The sequence below is a fragment of the Scyliorhinus torazame genome, chromosome 11 (assembly GCF_047496885.1).
Source record: "Scyliorhinus torazame isolate Kashiwa2021f chromosome 11, sScyTor2.1, whole genome shotgun sequence".
In the NCBI taxonomy this organism is placed as follows: domain Eukaryota; kingdom Metazoa; phylum Chordata; class Chondrichthyes; order Carcharhiniformes; family Scyliorhinidae; genus Scyliorhinus; species Scyliorhinus torazame.
Window position 1 is genome coordinate 237,464,246 of NC_092717.1, and position 19,726 is coordinate 237,483,971.

Genomic DNA, 19,726 nt, shown 5'->3' on the forward strand with positions numbered 1-19,726 from the left:
AGGGCCTATACTGTGCTGTACAGTTCTATGTTCTATACTCTAAAACACATTATTTATCATTCTGAAATGCAAAAAGGAACCTCGGCAGGATCACCACCTTAATAGTCTGAACTTGTACGAACAAAGATAGCGGCAGACTGCCCCGCCTTCATCCCCTCTACTAAGCATGTCAGGTTGAACTTGTGAAGCTGGGTCCAGTCCCATGCTACCTGAATCCCAAAATAGCGAAATGTCTTTCCAGCCAGGTGAAACGGGAGGCCACTCAAACAAACCTCCCGCCCTCCGGAGCCAATCAAGAACATCTCACTCTTTGTCGTATTAAGTTTGTATCCGAAGAGCTGAATTCACTCAAAATTCCCAGGTCTTCCCAATTGACTCAAAGGGGTTGGAAACTACAGTAGGTCAGCTGCATACAAAGAAAGCCGATGTTCCACTCCTCCCCGCTTAATACCCCTCCACGCTCCAGACATCCGAAGAGCCATTGCCAAAGTCTCGATTGCAAGGGCGAATAGCAAAGGAAAGAGTGGGCAGCCCTGCCTCGACCCACGCTGCGAGTGAAATACTCAGAACTAACCCCGTTCGTGGAGATGCTTGTACAACAGTTTAACCCAGTCCACAAATCCCTGTCCAAACCTAAATCATTCCAAAACGTCAAATAGGTACACCCATTCCACTCGGTCGAATGCCTGCTTGGCATCCATTGACAGCACAACCTCCACCTCATTTCCTCCAGTGGGCATCATGATTACGTCAAGCAACCTTCGAATATTGGTGGCCAACACTCTGCCGTTTAGCCAGTTCCGTACCCCAATCGGGGTATATCCTGTTTTCGTTCCCCGCCCAAGCGTTCTCCTTAATCAGGGAAAGCTCTGTTTCCATCACAGCCAGCCGATCCTTGTGATCCGCAACAGACTCCTCCATTTTTTGGAGCGATGCGCCCTGGGACTCCAACCGCTGCTCAACCCTCTCCACTGCTGCTTTTATCAGGTCAATGGCTCTTACCAGGTCTTCGGAGGTTTCCATCCTCTGCTTTTGAAATTGAGTGGTTAAGAAGTCAACTAATTGTGCCGTAGACCATTGGGCTGGGAGCACAGGCTCCGGGCCTGCTGCCATCGCGCCTTCAACCACGCTCTCCAGAGCCCCATGGTCTGTCTGCTGCCGTTTCTTTCCCCACCCCCCGCTATTCTTTGTTGGATTGCATATGGGACCGCTTGAACAGTTTGGCAACACCTTCACTGATTGGAATCTGGACTTCGGGATTGCAATAGAAAGCCCGATCAGGACTTTTAGATTTTAAAAAAATTCCCCGCGTGGGAGCCACCAAGTCCACTGCTGTCTAACGCATGGCTGCCATCGGAAGTCAATATACTGTAATTTAACCATTGCAGCCTGTGTGTGCTGCTTCATGTGGCACGCTTATGGCCGTTTCAGCCTATATCCTATGCTCAAGTCGTTGAAGTGGGACTTGAACCTGCAAGCTTCTGACTTAGAGGCGAGAGTGTTACGACTGATACAGGACTGACAACAAAACTTATACTGTAATGGATTTCTAACTGTAAATTATCAACTTTACATCAGAGTCTGATGAAAATTCATGGCACGTTGAAACCTTAAATTGAAGACATGCTTGAATAGATTTAACTGCAGCTCAGTTTCTTTCGAAAGATTACAAAGTATAAAATTATATTAAGAATAATCTGCAGATTTGCATAAATCTTCAGATAACAAATTTTTGACAGGTTGATTTAGAACAGTGTTCTATTGCCTCTCAGACCCACGATAGAAACAGGTCAGGTTAAAGAATGAAACTATGCTCTCTTCTATGGGAGCAGAATGTGTTTGGTCAGTCCGAACAGAATCTTTGAAAACAGAGAGCCTCAGCTTAAAGGTATTCACAAGCCCGGAGAATCTCACATAGGGAGGCTATTAAGATCACTGGTTTAGAAAGTGGAAAAATTAACACAATGACGTCAACTTCTGAAGTTGACAATTTTTGCATTCTGTTGGGACAATTGCAGTCCACATCTGGACCATGCTATACTTGACCTCAAGTCTACATGATGCAGACACTCTTGTGCCTAAAGTAAAATCTTCCTACACCAACATTAATAACCCTCAGTTTTAATCACCCCTCACAACACTACACATCGGGATTCCGACATGCTGTATGTACCACCAGATGCCACTCCTACAATCGCCAAGATAGAAAATTCTCTCTCTTATTCGTACCATTCTGAGCAGGCATTTTTTTTAAAAGACTCAATAAATGAGCAACAGAGGATAATTAACTTGAAGGAGGATCTGTCTATCAGACAAAGTGAACATCCAATTTCGGAGAAGGCAATCAGCGAAGGCAAGCTCCAGGGAGTACAATAATTTAAAAATTGGGCTCTGAAACACATTTCAAGAGAAAATTATCTTGGATAAAATATTTGAATCTCTAAAGTCTCAAGAAAAAAAAAATCTGACATATTCCTTCCCAGAAAATACTGAAGGGGGGGGGGGGGGGGAGAGAGCATGTGGGAAGCAAGAGGAAAGAAGTCAAGCATTGGCAAGACCCAGTCATTAGCCTCTGGGGATCTGCATACCACTGGTTAATTTGTCCAAACGTCATAAGCAATTTTCCAAATTCAAAATGTTAACCAAGAGGTTTAAAACATCTGTAACAAATACTTGTTTTTAGAGTTTTCTACTTCATTGACCTTTGATCCAACACTGTATGCAGCACTAAATTCAAGTTCAAATTTTCCTCTGAGTAGGAAACCTGATCTTTATGCCAGTAGCCATCTGCATGGGACAAGATCAAACGTTGGTTCTGTAATGTTCAAAGTCATATGTTCCAAATCTACTTCTGCTGCCTGTATATTTATCTATAATTGGCTTCACCAAAAACGGACTTCTCTTGGGACATCTGGCCTTGAAACATTCACCTTTACACTGAAGTACTCAGCATCCCAAGAGTTCTTTTTATGCAGAAACTGCTTTCCAGCAGCCCCGGCTTCACGGGTGGCATGCCTTCTACCAGAATGTACCGCTTGAAACAAAAATCCAAAGGTCAAATTATAAACATTTGAACAAAGGTGTACAAATTCACCACCGTTTCATTTTGGGCGAGAGTTCATGCAGAATTTTTTTAAAACTTTATATCCTATGCAGTGAGGTTTCAATTTTTCATTCAAAAATTAAGCTAGTGGCAGGATAGAACATTCAAGTACAACCAAACCAAAACATCTAGCTATGATCAAACACAACAGATTTGCAAAACTATGCAAAAGTCGCCCATGTGTTTATAAAGAAATCAGCAGCAAGGTAATTAGAATACCACAGAGAAACTGCAGTTTCAAACAATGAGCTTTCACACCAATGACCCTTTACACAGTATTTTGTGTAGGAAAGACAAATTAATTCCCTCCAATTATAATTTACCACCTCTCCGCTACATTTGTGTGTATTTACTTTCCATCTTACATAGTACATAGTACATGTACATGTACATAGATCCCTGAAAGTTGCCACCCAGGTTGATAGGGTTGTGAAGAAGGCCTATGGAGTGTTGGCCTTTATTGGTAGAGGGATTGAGTTCCGGAGTCGGGAGGTCATGTTGCAGCTGTACAGAACTCTGGTCCGGCCGCATTTGGAGTATTGCGTACAGTTCTGGTCACCGCATTATAGGAAGGACGTGGAGGCTTTGGAGCGGGTGCAGAGGAGATTTACCAGGATGTTGCCTGGTATGGAGGGAAAATCTTATGAGGAAAGGCTGACGGACTGGAGGTTGTTTTCGTTGGAGAGAAGAAGGTTAAGAGGAGACTTAATAGAGGCATACAAAATGATCAGGGGGTTGGATAGGGTGGACAGTGAGAGCCTTCTCCCGCGGATGGATATGGCTGGCACGAGGGGACATAACTTTAAACTGAGGGGTAATAGATATAGGACAGAGGTCAGAGGTAGGTTCTTTACGCAAAGAGTAGTGAGGCCGTGGAATGCCCTACCTGCTACAGTAGTGAACTCGCCAACATTGAGGGCATTTAAAAGTTTATTGGATAAACATATGGATGATAATGGCATAGTGTAGGTTAGATGGCTTTTGTTTCGGTGCAACATCGTGGGCCGAAGGGCCTGTACTGCGCTGTATTGTTCTATGTTCTATGTTCTATCTGCATGCCATAAAAAGCAAAAAGAATATCCCTGTTCAAGTTCAGTAACAACGGCCACCTGCCTGATGCAAGTTAAATGACATGTGAAAATATGCAGCGGTGTAAGAAAGGCAATAAGAGGAAAGTTATAAGGGGGAGAGAATATAAAACAAGGCAAAGGGAAAACTTACAAGATTTCAATGATCAACGTGGTCATACATAATCAAGGACTAGCGATGAAATTGTTTAACAGATACTTCTTTTCAACAACACTTTTGAAATATCTAAGTGTGTTCCCATTTTGCTTTAGTTTTACTGTAACTAGCTGCAGCTAGAAAAGAAACACTGCAGTGAAATGCAGGTATAGCTGAAACACTTACACTGTAACCATGTTGACTGCATGAACCTACAGAGGACTGCACAGAATGATAGAGGTTAGCAACATAGCAACAGGCCACTTGGTTCAACTATTCCATGTTGATGTTTATTCTCCACACAAGCAAACCTAATTGCATTGGTCTGTTCCATTCCAATGTCTTTCTTACCCATTCCTTCATGTCGACATGATCACCAACTACAAATGAACATTCAACAGCCTTGCAGCCACAGCGTGCAGCATAAAACAAAAACCTAGTGCTCCACTCATGGTTATATTAAATGCTCATATAGATAGGGCAGCACAATAGCACAGTGTTTAGCACTGTTGCGTCACAGCTCCAGGATCCCAGGTTCGATTCCTGACTTGGGTCACTGTCTGTGCGGAGTCTGCACATTCTCCCAGTGTCTGCGTGGGTTTCCTCCGGGTGCTCCGGTTTCCTCCCACAATCCAAAGATGTGCAGGTTAGGTGGATTGGCCATGCTGAATTGCCCTTCGTGACCAAAAAGGTTAGGTGGGGTTACTGGGTTATGGTGATAGGGTGGAGGTGTGGGCTTAGGTAGGATGCTCTTTCCAAGGGCCGGTGCAGACCAGATGGGCTGAATAGCCTCCTTCTATACTGTAAATTCTATGATTCACCATTCTTTCTTAACTGAAATGTCCCGTAACTCTTGCCATCAAGCCAATATGTTAGGTGCGTCATGAACTTGCTGCTTTGTAAATCTGATCTCCCAATTCCTACTTGCCCAAATTAAAGAAAAATTACTCCGGTTAACTGAAATCTACAACCTCACTTGCTGAAACTCAATTTTATCTGCCACAATTATTAATATCCCGTTGCATCTATTATGGTTGAGAATTATTTCCTCTGCCTTTTTCAGTGTAATCTGCAAATATGGACATGACTTCTGTTAGGAAAGCAAAGGTAGTATTAAGAATTATTAGACAATATTTGTATTGGTAAACATTAGAAATAAGGTAGAGTTTTAAGTGGGTTTAATTTAATGTTTCTGTGCCTGGAACTATAACGTATAGTTAGATTCATGCTGGCCAAAGGTGTTGCATGTGTGGGGGTTCGCTTCAATTTCAACTGTGATTCTATTGTCCTTAGAGAGTGCAACAGAGTGAAGAGTATATAAACCAGCAGTGGTGGATTAGCAACTGGAGCCTTGCAAGGTAGATAAAAGCAAATTACTGTGGATGCTAGAATCTGAAGCAAAAACAGAAAATACTGGACAATCTCAGCACGTCTGACAGCATCTGTGGAGAGAGAAGGGAGCTAACCTTGCAAGTCTGGATGACACTGTCAAAGCTGGAGAGAACTCCAGACAGCGAACTATCTCCTCCACCTTCACCCCATTTTTATTTCTATCAATTTATTTCATTTCTTCCATCGTAGGCCGGGGGGGTGGGGGGGGGGGGTCGATCGCGGGCCAGAGACCATCGGATGGCATCCCGGTGAAGGAGCCCCCCTCCCTCCCCCACAGGCCGCCCCCCAGCGTTCCCGCAGAACACGGGAACCTGTCGTGTCGTAGCGGCCGCTCGGCCCATCCGGGCCGGAGAATCGTTGCTCGCCAGTTCTCCGAGCGGCCCGGTGCGAATCGCGCGCCGCTGGTTTCCGGGGGGTGGGAGAATCGCGTGCGGAGGTCGGGGTGGCACCGCGGCGATTCTCCCACCCGGCGTTTGGGGGGGGGGGTGAGAATAGCGCCCCATGTTTCTCCTTCCACCCCCACCCCCCCTTCCCTCCCTCCCCCCAACCACCACCCCTCACCCCACCCCACCTGGGATATCTGTTCCCCATTCCAAGTTGTCCTTTGACACTGCTTATCTTTGGATTGGATTTATTTTATTGTCACATGGTACAGTGAGAAGTATAGTTCTGCGTACAGTCCAGACAGATCATTCCATACATGAAAAAAAAGGACATACATAGATACGCAATCTAAATACATATTTACAGGCATCGGGTGAAGCATATGAAGTACAGTACTACTCAGTGGAGAAGATGTGTGAAGAGATTAGATCAATCCATAAGAGAGTTATTCAAGACTCTGGTAAGCTGCTTTTGAACCTGTTAGTGCGTGATCTCAGACTTTTGTATCTCCTGCCCGATGGAAGAAGTTGGAAGAGTGAATAACCCTGGTGGGAGGGGTCTTTGATTACGCTGCCCACTTTCCCAAAGCAACAGGAAGTGCAGACAGAGTCAATGGATGGGAGGCGGGTTTGCGTGCTGGACTGGGCTGTGTTTACAATTCTCTGTAGTTTCTTACGGTCTTGGGCCGAGCAGTTGCCATACCAGGCTGTGATGCAGCCAGATAGGATGCTTTCTATGGTGCATCAGTACAAATTGGTAAGAGTCAATGGGGAAATGCAGAATTCTCTTAGTTTCATGAGGGAATATAGACGCTGTTGTGCTTTCTTGATCATAGCATCGGCGTGGGTGGACCAGGACAAATTGTTGGTGATGTGCACACCTAGGAATTTGAAGCTGTCAACAATCTCCACCTCGGCACCATTGATGCAGGCAGGGGTGTGTACGATACTTTGCTTCCTGAAGTCAATGACCAGCTCCTTAGTTTTGCTGACATTGAAAGAGAGATTGTTGTCGTTGCACCACTCCACTAAGTTCTCGATGTCCCTCCTGTACTCTGAGTCATCGTTGTTTGAGATCAGACCCACTACGGTCATACCATCAGCAAACCTGCAAATGGAGTTGGAACCACATTTTGCCTCAGAGTCTTGTGTGTATAGGCAGTATAGTCGGGGGCTCAATACGCAGCCTTGCGGGTCTCGATATTGAGGACTATCGTGGAAGTGGTGCTGTTGTTTATCCTCACTGATTGTGGTCTATGGGTCAGGAAGTCAAGGATCCAGTTGCATAGGGAGGAGTCAAATCGTAGGTTTTGGAGCTTTGATATGTGCTTGGCTGGGATTCTGGTGTTGAAGGCGGAGCAGTAGTCAATGAATAGAAGTCTAACGTAGGAGACCTGGGGCGGAATTCTCCCTCCCCACGCCGGGTGGGAGAATCGCCAGGGCACCGCGCGAGTCCCACCACGCCGCCCCGCCGCCCGCACGCGATTCTCCCACCACCCCCCCAAACTGGCACGGCGTGAATCACGGCTGGCCGCTGGGAGAATCGCCGCTCGCCGTTTGTAACGGGCGAGCGGCGATTCTCCAGCACGAATGGGCAGTGCGGCCTGCCCAACACGATAGCTTCCCGCCAGCGCCATCCACACCTGGTCGCTGCCGGCGGGAACAGCGCAGGAACGCTGGGGGGGCGGCCTGTGGGGGGGGGGCGTTCCTGCACCAGGGGCGGCCTCAAAAGGGGTCTGGGCCGCGATCGGTGGCCACCGATCGGCGGGCCGGCCTCTCTGAAGGAGGATCTTCTTTCCTCCACTGCCCCGCAAGATCCATCCGACATCTTCTTGCGGGGCGGCCTCGGGGAGGACGGCAACCGCGCATGCGCGGGTGGTGCCGGCCAACTCACGCATGCGCAGGTGACGTCATTTACACGGCGCCAAGGCCCGGCGCACGTAAATGACGCGACGCCGCTCCTAGCCCCCTGGGGGTGGGAGAATAGGGGGCTGGGAACGGCCTCCGACGCCAGAGTGAAACACTCCGGTTTTCACTCTGGCGTCGGGGCTTAGTCTCCCGATGGGAGAATTGCACCCCTGGTTGTTGAGATGCTCCAGGGATGAGTGTAGAGCCAGGGAGATGGCGTCTGCTGTGGGCCGGTTGTGGCGGTATGCAAATCGCAGTGGATCAAGGCCTCGTGGGAGTTCACCTGCCTCATAGCCAACCTCTCAAAGCACTTCATAATGTTCTGTCATTAACGCATTCTAATCTCTTAATGTGCCACTATCAGCACCTTTCTTCACCTTGATCATCCTCATTTACATTCCCTTTGTCTTTCTGTCCACGAATCTTTGTCAATCTCCACCTATTGCTGGCCCTCTACCCAGCCCCCACTGCTCCACACACCCCCACAGCAGCATCAATCTGACCTCATCTGCAATTCTCTCCAGCTTTGACAAAGAGTCATCCAGACTTGAAACATTAGCTCCCTTCTCTCTCCACAGATGCTGTCAGACCTTGTACGGTAGAGAAGCTTTTAAGTTTTAGTTTGGCTACTTGGAGTGTAATTGGAGATAGTTCATGAGGGATGGCAACATTCTCAGCTTTGCTAGAAACAGCTGGTTTTAGAAGGCTAAAGAGGGAACAGAAATGATGAAACTTGAAATTAAGCAGAGAGGGAAAAAGAGAACCTTTCAAAAGGAAATTAAAATTAGAAAACTTGATGTGGAAGTGGAAAGATTAGCAATGTCAGAAAGAGAAAAGGAGAATTTCAGCTTAAAATGACAGTTAGGGCAGCACGGTGGCGCAGTGGGTAGCACTGCTGCCTCACGGCACCAAGGTCCCAGGTTCGATCTTGGCTCTGGGTCACTGTCCATGTGGAGTTTGCACATTCTCCCCGTCTTTGTGTGAGTTTCACCCCCACAACCCAAAAGGAGTGCAGGGTAGGTGGATTGGCCAAGCTAAATTGCCCCTTAATTGGATAAATGAATTGGGTACTCTAAATTTATATGTAAAAATAAATACTGGCAGTTAAAAAATGACACGAGAGCAGGTTGAGGAAGAAAGTAGTTTGAGCCATGAACCGAGTGGGGAAATGTTCAAATTTAGACAAGCTCTTCCAAAATTTGAGGAAAAGGATGTTAAAGCATTCCTTTTTTCTTTTGAAAAGGTAGTGTTATAACCTGCCTACTTACCATTGGCTGGGGACTAATGACTATCCCACAATCTGGTGGGAGTATGAGCTTCCCCAATGAGGGGCCGGAGAAACCACGAGTAAACTCCTAGTATAAATAAGCTGGCCAGTTCAGGAACCAGGAGGAAGGAGTATGTAGCAAGGGAAGTTACTGCTACTGTTATGTATATATGTTATAGTAAATAAATGTTATTACTTTGTATCCTTAAAACTCGTGCTGGATTCTTCGTGGCCCTCACAAAAGGTAGCTAAACAGATTAAATGAGATAAAGACATTTGGACATTATTTTTACAAAGTAGTAAGAGTTACAAAGTAGTAGCTAGAGCTAGTGAGCTGTTTGCATCATTGTCCGAAGTGAAATAGTATGATGTAGTAAAGAAAGCTATTCTTAGTGTAGAGGAGTTCGATCCGGAGGCGTACAGTTAGAAATTTGAAAACGCAACTTCCGGTGGCATTATGTAGGGGAAAGACGTGCACAAGGTGGCTCCCACTAGAGTACTTTCGCCCTTTTTGTTAGTTGCGGGGGTATTTTCCTTTAAACCCCACATAATCAATGGGATAAGGATCCTATACCAGTAGAATGCCCAGAAATATCAGGTGGGGGGGCGGAAGGAGAAGAGGGAAAATTGCAAACTGCAAGTTCATTAACAGGGATCAGAGGCCTCTCAGAGCTCGTCAGGATAAAAAATGGTGGTTGAAGCCTCTGAGACTCCAGCCACTCCACTAACAGCGGAGGCGCTTTCGGGCACCGTGGCAAAATAATTCAATAAGCATTGGCGAGTTGTTTTGGAGGACCTCCGCAAATCGATGGAGGCCTTGGCCCCAGAGCGGAGAAGACCAACGAAACTGTGAAGGCCAATGGAGTCACAATAAAGGATGTGAAAATAGCCCTTTTCGAGCCACAGTGATCGGATGGTCTCACTGGAAACGGAGGTGTCTCTGGTGGCCATGCAAATAAATCGCTGAAGGGTAAGGTGAATGATTCAGAGAATCGGTCCAGGCAAAACATTGGAATTGTGGGACTGCCAGAGGGGATGGAAGGCCCAACACCCACGGAATATTTTAAGGAGATATTTCAGAAGATGGTGGGGGAGGGTGGATTCATGTCCCCTCCTGAGCTGGACCGAGCACCCCTTACACTCCGACAGAAGCTCCATCATGGAGAGCTCTGCATGCGATAATAGTGACGTTTCACAGCTTCAAAGAAAAGGAGCAGGTGCTCAGATGGGCGAGGGAGCCCATTATCAATGGACAAGGCAGTGAGACAGTTACGATGTTCGAGGGGCATGTTTTATGAATACGGGGAGAAGGCCAGTCACCTCTTAGCTCACCAGCTGAAGCGACAGGTGACTTCCTGGGAAATCATGCAGATACGGAACTCGAGCGGCAGCTTAGCCTCTTCTCAGGTTAATGCGGATTTTGAACAATTCTTTCAGGCTCTCTGCAGATCAGAGTCTCTGGCTGAGGGAACGGGTATCCCTGACTTTTTGGATAGTTTATCTATCCCAACTGTGGAGGGGGAGAGGAGCGAGGATTTGGATTCCCCGTTGGGTCCAGAGGCCTTGTGAAATGCATTTGGTTGATGGTAAAGGCCGAGGTGCGGATGGCTTTCCCATTGAATTTTATAAAGTGTTTGCGAAGCAGTTGATACCCCTAATTCTGGATATGTTTAATGATTGCTGTTTGACCTTTCACATCTTATGTCCTCTCTGGGGACTGCCATTAGCACTCTTTCCCCTTGGTTTTTGTGGCCATTAGCACCCGGTTTCCCTGGGTTTCTGTGGCTGTGACTCATCTTTCATTATCGCTCCACAGTATAAATATTTCCCACTTTCTCAGTATTATAGCTTTGACAAAGGATCATCTGGACTCGAAACGTTAGCTCTTTTTCTCTCCCTACAGATGCTGCCAGACTTGCTGAGATTTTCCAGCATTTTCTCTTTCATTTCAGATTCCAGCATCCGCAGTAATTTGCTTTTATGTTTAATGATTCCTTGTCTTGGGGTTCGTTGCCCTCCATCCTTGCACAGGCCTCAATCTCCTTGATTCTGAAGAAAAACAAGGACCCAACAAAGTGTGGGTCGTACCGACCTATTTCACTCTTAAATGCCAAAGTACTGGCGCTGCAGGAGCCTTGCCTCCCAGACTGATCTCAGTGGATCAGACAGGCTTCATTAAGGGTCGACAGTTGTCGACCAATATACGGCGCTTGCTAAACGCTGCCCTTTCTCCCTCCTCACTGTCCGAACCAGAGGTGACTGTTTCCTTAGATGCCGAAAAGGCGTTTGACAGAATGGAGTGGGAATATCTGTTAGAGAGTCTTGGATTTGGACACAAGTTTATCTCTTGGGTTTGATTACTGTATCGAGCCCCGCCTGCTAGTGTTCGAATGAATGCTCTGAACTCTGGCTACTTCCTGTTTACTAGGGCCACGAGACAGGGGAGCCCGTTCCTGTTTGCTTTGGCAATAGAACCACTTGCTATAGCACTGAGGTCCTCGGTTAAGAGGAGGGGGATAAATCAGGCAGGGGTGGAACATAGGGTCCCCCTGTACACGGATGATGTACTTCTCTATATTACCAACCCATACCATCTATGGGAGAAATAATGAAGCTTCTTAGGAGTTTTCGCTCCTTCTCTGCGTATACGTTCAACTTGGCTAAGAGTGAATGCTTCCCGGTCAATCCCCCGGGGAGACGAGCCCAACCAGGAATGCTACCTTTTCGTCTTGCCAAGACTAGCCTTCGTTATCTGGGGATCCGGGTGGCCCACTATTGGGGCTTGCTTCACAGAATCCCTACAGTGCAAAAGGAGACCATTCGGCTCATCGGGTCTGCACCAACCCTGGGAAAGAGCACCCTACCTAGGCCCACACCCCCACCCTATCCTCGTAACCCAATAACCCCACCTAACCTTTTGGACGCGAAGGAGCAATTTAGCACGGCCAATCCACCTAACCTGCACATCTTTGGACTACGGGAGGAAACCGAAGCACCTGGAGGAGACCCATGCAGACACGGGGAGAACATGAAAGCTCCACACAGGCATCAAGGCCAGAATTAAACCCTGCCCTGGCATTGTGAGGCATCAGTACTAACTATCAATTAACTAATACCACTCTGGTTGATGATGTCAAGGCAGACTTGGAGATGTGGGATAACCTTCCCTGTCCTTGGCGGGCAGGGTTCAGACTATTCAAATGAACGTCCTCCCGAGATTTTTTTATTTCCTTTTCAATGTCTCCTGTTTTTCTCCCCAAGTCCTTTTTTATTAGTGTCAATAAATTAATGCACTCTTTCATTTGGATGGGTAAGACTCTAAACATCTATGGGATTTTGCTCTAAAGCGACAGGCAATCAGAGTGCTTGGCTCTACCCAATCTATTGTTCCACTATTGGGCGGCCAATATTCAGATGGTATTGTTGTGGTTAAGTGATCCGGATTTCATATGGGGCCAAATGGAAGCAAGTTCCAGCATGGCTTCTAGCTTTGGTGCAATTGTAACTGCATTGTTGCCTTTCTCTCCAGTATGATTTCCCCGAATCCAGTGGTGGTGTCCATGCTGAGAATCTGGAAGCAGTTCAGGCAGTATTTTAAGCTCTGTTCTAGGTCTCCGTTAGGCCCCACCTGTATTAACCACCTTTTTCTGCCTGTGGGTTTGAACTCGACGAGGTTTTGGTAGGGACAGGGTTTGGGGACTTGTTCGTGGAGGCAAGGTTTGCTCATTTCAAGGAGCATTCGAAAAGATTCCAATTTCTTGGTTATAACCTTTTCAGATACTTTCAGATTCGTGATTTTTCATGCAAGGTTTTTCCCTGCTTTCCCTTGGCGCCACACTCTTCCCCACTGAAGAGGATTTTGCAGGATTTCTGGCTTGCCTTCCTCTACATCATTCGCTCCCACGTGTCTCACGATTATTGTTTGCTACTCTCTACCCTTCCATGATGGTTTCAAGCTTTTCCAAAATGTCTCTTTACTCTCGCACCTGAGACACTCAATCTGAATTGCAAAAAAAACTAGGTCCAGGATTACTAAGCATGCCTAACCAAAATTTTTATTTTTTTATTCTTAATGTTCTCAATTTTTTTTCCAATGAAGGGGCAATTTAGCGTGGCCAATCCTCCTGCCCTGCACATCTCTGGTTTGTGGGGGTGAGACCCGTGTAGAGACGAGGAGTATCTGCAAACTCCACATGGACAGTAACGCAGGGCCAGGATCGATACCAGGCCCTCGGCACCGTGAGGCAGCAGTGCTAACCATTGCACCACCGTGCCGCCCACCGAACCAAATTTCTAACCAACCACCCCTGAGCTATTTCCTGTGTCCCATTTTTAATCCATTTTATAGTGCCATCATTCCAGAATCATTGTACTCCTTACTGGAAGAAAGTGCTTCAAATCGTTGGCGGAGTTTTAGCTGTTGTGTTTCTGGTTTAGCCTGCCCCTTGTGATGAATGGAGGATTTTGTGAATATTCAATTCTAAACATTGGGACAATTGAAGGATTAAAAGCCTAGGGTTACAGTGTATCTGAATGCAATGGTCATGTTTTTAAAAAGGTTTATGTTGTGCAAGGCCTGGGAGCTTTTAGGAGCCAAAAGATGAAATTGACCAAAGAAATGGGATTTTTCAGTCTGGGCTAATGAACTGTGGCTTGACTGGGAAAAGTGCCTGGGGCATTCATATGATTTCAGGCTGCGGAGTTAATTTGTTTTTCAGCTTGGGGAGGGGAGGTCATTGTTGGGTGGACCTAAGGAATAGAGAGAGACATTTTGGAGAAAGCTTTAGAGAAGAGTTGAAGTCTGATCTGTCTGACACGGAGTGCACAATTCTCTCATAATAGGATAGTTAGAAAAAGAGTAATAATATTTAAAGCAGAGCAGTCTTGTCTGAGGGCAAGGAAGAAGCTGAAACATACCAGGTGAACCAACTTTTTGAAGATATTCAGCCAGAGTCTGAAGGAGTTCTGACAGGAGTCCAAATCTGTTCTGTGACGCAAGTATTATTCTATGCCATGCTGATTTTAAGATGGATTGAGAGTTGCATGTTTCTTTTCTTAATTTTTCATTGGGAATTGACTAGTGGTGCTTAATGAGTAATTGTAAGCCGTTCTTTTTGGGGTGTGAAGTTTAATATTGTATTCATAATAAAAGTTTTGTTTAAAAAATACCAAAGTTGTATTTCTTCAAGCAATCGCTCCTGGAGCAAATCATTCTTTCGACACAGTATTACAAATAAACTAAAATATTGGGGTTTCGGTCCAGTATCCTAGCCACTGTTGGGATCTGATAAGGGATCGTAATACCTTCCTGGCTTAACCTTGATCAATGGAGAGTTGCCCCTCGTTTTTCTACCACTTGCATCTTGCTTTTTCTCAAAACAGGATGACTGCCTTCTGGCACTCATACTTCTCTCCCTCCATGATTGTCTTCAGTCTCCCTCAATTTGGGATCTTGATCACATGTAATTAGAGTTCGAGAAAGTTGATGCATGAGCATTTGTCCACATCCATGCCTGAGCTTCAGAGCACCACATTAATCATCAGCTGTGCAACATTGTTCCTCCCGGTGTAGCCATTCTCACTCTGAAGTAACAGCTACATTTTCATCTCGAGAGTCATGAAGTCATTTACGCCATGGGAGGCCACTCGATCCACCCACCATACTGGCTGCCCATAGAGCAATTCAGTCAGTGCCACTCCCCCACTGAGCCCACACAGCTCTGCAAGTTTATTTTCATAGAATTTACAGTGTAGACGGTCATTCGGCCCATTGAGTCTGCACCGACCCTTGGGAAGAGCACCCTACCTAAGCCCATACCTCCACCCTATCCCCACACCTCCACCCTATCCCCACACCTCCACCCTATCCCCACACCTCCACCCTATCCCCACACCTCCACCCTATCCCCACACCTCCACCCTATCCCCACACCTCCACCCTATCCCTGTAACCCCACCTAATCATTTTTGGAAACTAAGGGCAATTTAGCATAACTAATCCACCTAACCTGCACATCTTTGGACTGCGGGAGGAAACCGGAGCACCCGGAGGAAACCCACGCAAACACGGGGAGATTTTCTTAAAGTGCCCATCCAATTTCCTTTAGAAAAAGTGTTGATTGTGTATGCTTCCACCACCCTTGTGGGCAATGAGTTATAATAATAATCTTTATTATTACAAGTAGGCTTACATTAACACTGCAATGACATTACTGTGATAATCCACACTCACCGCCTGTTCAGGTACACTGAGGGAGAATTCAGAATGTCCAAATTACCCAACAGCACATCTTTCAGGACTTGTGGGAGGAAACCAGGTCCACTCACTGTGTAAAAAATGTTCTTCCTCTTATTACCCCTGAACTCTTGGCCAAAATTTTAAATCTGTGTCCCCCTCGTCCTTGTACCATCAGATAACGGGAAGAGTTTTACCTGGTCTACCTTATCTACACCTATCATAATCCTGTACATCTACATCAAATCTCCTTTGCTCCAAGGATTACAACCCCAGCCTTTCCAAACTAACTTTGTAAATAAAAATTCCATCCCTGGAACAATTCTGGTGAATCTCCTCTGCATCCTCTCAAGGACTTTCACATATTTCCTCAAGTGTGGTGACCAGACTAGCTGGGACCTAACCAGGCCTTTATAAAAAGTTCAGTATAACTTCCTTTCTTTTGTACTCAATGCCTCTATTTATGAAACCTATGTTTTGCTGACCACTCTCCTAATATGTCCTGTCGCCTCAAAGATTGATGCACCCGCTTCTTTAGAATTGTTCTGTTATATCTATTTTGTCTCTCTTCATCCCTTTTGCCAAAATACATTGACGCACACATCTCTGTAGTAAACTCCACCTGCCACTTGTTTGCCCTCTGCTAGCCTATCAATGTCCTGTTGCAAATAATTTGCACCATCATCAATATTCGCCACTCCTCTAATTTTGGCATAATTGGAAAATTTTGAAAGTTTACTCCATATTCCAAGATCCAAGTCATTTATATACAGCATAAGAAATCAGTGGTCCCAGAAACTTGCATTTCAATTAAACAACTCTGTTCCTAAGGTGAGATGGTCTCCCTCTGTCACTGGCGGGTCGGGTACAGACAGTTAAAATGAACGTGTTGCCCTGATTCCTGTTTATTTTTCAATGCCTGACGATTTTCCTGCCAAAGGATTTTTTCAGAGAGATGTAGGGAAGAATTACTTTGTTCATATGGGGAAGGAAGGTGGCCAGAGTTAGAAAGGTGCTGCTACAGAGGAGAAGGCAGGCAGCGGGTTTGGGTCTTCCGAACCTGATGTATTACTACTGGGCGGCGAATGTGGAGAAGGTGCGGAGCTGGGTCACAGGGGTTGATTCCTAGTGGGTCAGAATGGAGGAGTTTGTGTCGGAGGTCGGGATTGAAAGCACTAGCAACAGCGCCGCACCCGATAGCGCCCGGGAAATACTCAGGGAGCCCGGTAATAATAGCTTCATTGAGAATGTGGAGGCAGTTTCGCCAACACTTCGGGTTGGGGGCAGGGTCAAGGGAAATGTCAATTCGGAGGAACCACAGATTTGAGCCAGGGAAGTGGGATGGAAATTTTCGGAAATGGGAGAAGTGGATTAAGACACTAAAAGATTTGTTTCTTAGGGGTCGGTTTGCAGGATTGAAGGAGCTGGAAGAGAAGTATGGGCTGGAGCTGGGGGAAATGTTTAGATACATGTGGGTTTGAGATTTTGCCAGAAAGAAGATACAGAGCTTCCCAGTGGAGCCAACCTCCACATTGCTGGAGGAGGTGCTGATAACAGGGGGACTGGAGAAGGGGGTAGTGTCGGCGGTTTAGATAGCTACTTTGGAAGAGGAGAAGGCACCACTGGAAGGGATCAAAGCAAAGTGGGAGAAAGAATTGGGAGAGGATATGGAGCAGGGGTTCTGGTGTGAGGTGCTCCGGAGAGTGAACGCCTCCACCTCGTGCACAAAGTTGGGACTGATACAGCTGAAGGTGGTATACAGAGCACACCTCACAAGGGCAAGGATGAGCCGATTCATTGAAGGAGTAGAAGATGTGTGTGAACGTTGCGGGGGAGGCCCCGCTAATCACATTCATAAGTGTTGGCCCTGTCCAAAGCTAGAGGATTACTGGAAGGAGGTTTTTAGGGTAATTTCGAAAGTGGTGCACATGAAACTGGACTCGGGCCCCCGGGAGGCCATATTCAGGATGTCGGACCAGCCAGGATTTGAAACGGGTGCGGAGACAGATGTTGTAGCCTTCGCCTCGTTGATCGCCCGAAGGTGGATCTTGATAGGTTGGAGAGCAACCTCCCCACCCTGTGCCCTGGCTTGGCGGGGGGACTTGTTGGAATTCTTGACTCTTGAGAAGGTTAAGTTTGAACTGAGGGGAAGGATGGAGGGGTTCTACAATTCATGGGCATTATTCATTAATCACTTTCAAGAACTGCATAACATCGAACATTAGTTGGGTGGGAGGGTTGGGGGGAGGGGGGCTGTGTGTGTTAAAGGCGACTATGGGTGATCCCTAAGTCCTTTTTGTCATTTGTTTGTGTGAACATGCGGGCTAATATTTGGGGTTTTGTGGGAGTATGGGATCGTTGTTATTGATATGGGGATTGACATATTTGTTACTGATTATTGTTTATTGTTAGTGGGTATAAATTTGGGAGAAAATGTGAAAAAGGAGAATAAAAAATATTTTTTTTTTAAAAACAATGTTTTGGGGCACATTCAAAACTTGAAGCTCATTAAATTAAAATGGAAGTGGATATGGTTGCAGAAATATTGCTAATAGCTGAGACAGTTTATCATCAAAAGCTGAAGCTTTATCAGGATTACCATTACAAGCCCAGAATGACACAAATTCTACCAAAAAGGAAAAGACATCCACCACAGAGACTGTTTTATTGAATTATATATATGTATAGAAATAATTCATAAGTGGGTCTGTTGTTTAAATATTAATCATTGTTGTTGCAGTAATGAAGTAAAGAAGAATTGAATGGAGTTCAGTCACAAGTGGAGTACCACAAGGATCTGTTCTGGGGCAGTTGCTGTTTGTCATTTTTATCAATGACCTAGAGGAAGGCGCAGAAGGGTGGGTGAGTAAATTTGCAGACGATACTAAAGTCGGTGGTGTTGTCGATAGTGTGGAAGGAAGTAGCAGGTTACAGAGGGATATAGATAAGCTGCAGAGCTGGGCTGAGAGGTGGCAAATGGAGTTTAATGTAGAGAAGTGTGAGGTGATTCACTTTGGAAGGAATAACAGGAATGCGGAATATTTGGCTAATGGTAAAGTTCTTGGAAGTGTGGATGAGCAGAGGGATCTAGGTGTCCATGTACATAGATCCCTGAAAGTTGCCACCCAGGTTGATAGGGTGGTGAAGAAGGCCTATGGAGCGTTGGCCTTTATTGGTAGAGGGATTGAGTTCCGGAGTCAGGAGGTCATGTTGCAGCTGTACAGAAGTCTGGTACGGCCGCATTTGGAGTATTGCGTACAGTTCTGGTCACCGCATTATAGGAAGGACGTGGAGGCTTTGGAGCGGGTGCAGAGGAGATTTACCAGGATGTTGCCTGGTATGGAGGGAAAATCTTATGAGGAAAGGCTGATTGATGGACTTGAGGTTGTTTTCGTTGGAGAGAAGAAGGTTAAGAGGAGACTTAATAGAGGCATACAAAATGATCAGGGGGTTGGATAGGGTGGACAGTGAGAGCCTTCTCCCGCGGATGGAAATGGCTGGCACGAGGGGACATAACTTTAAACTGAGGGGTAATAGATATAGGACAGAGGTCAGAGGTAGGTTCTTTACGCAAAGAGTAGTGAGGCCGTGGAATGCCCTACCTGCTACAGTAGTGAACTCGCCAACATTGAGGGCATTTAAAAGTTTATTGGATAAATATATGGATGATAATGGTATAGTGTAGGTTAGATGGCTTTTGTTTCGGTGCAACATCGTGGGCCGAAGGGCCTGTACTGCGCTGTATTGTTCTATGTTCTATGTTCTAAGGCGTGCAATCGCGCCCGGTGCAGGGACGGAGAATGGGGCGTCAGACCCGCGATGCCTTCCCGCGATTCTCTGACGGCATTTGAAAGAGACCCCCGCGGCGATTCTCCGTGGACGACCGGCCGAGTTCCCACCGGCATGGTTCACGTATGGTTCCACCCGGCAGGAGCTCGGAGTCGCGGCTCCGGTGGCCGTCCTGGTGGGGGGCGGGGGGGAACCGGGGGGGTGCCTCCACGACGTGATCAAGGGCCACCGATCGGCGGGCGCGCGCAATCTGGCGGGGCTACTTCTTCGGCGCCGGCCGCTGTGTGGGTCCGCCATGTCGCGCGGGGCCGGCGCCGCAGGCAGCTGCCGTGTGCATGCGCGGACCCGCGGCCGGAAGTGCAGGGCCCCGTATCAGCAGCCTGAGCTGCGTAGAGCACTCCGGGGGCCTGCAAGCCCCCTTAACA

General features: G+C 46.6%; 1 protein-coding gene across 6 annotated transcripts in view; it reads right to left on the bottom strand.

Moving 5' to 3' along the window:
• LOC140385858 (intermembrane lipid transfer protein VPS13B-like) overlaps positions 1-19,726 on the bottom strand; it is a 1,311,478-nt gene that overhangs the window by 1,275,113 nt on the left and 16,639 nt on the right. The gene's annotated exons all lie outside the window — the stretch shown is intronic.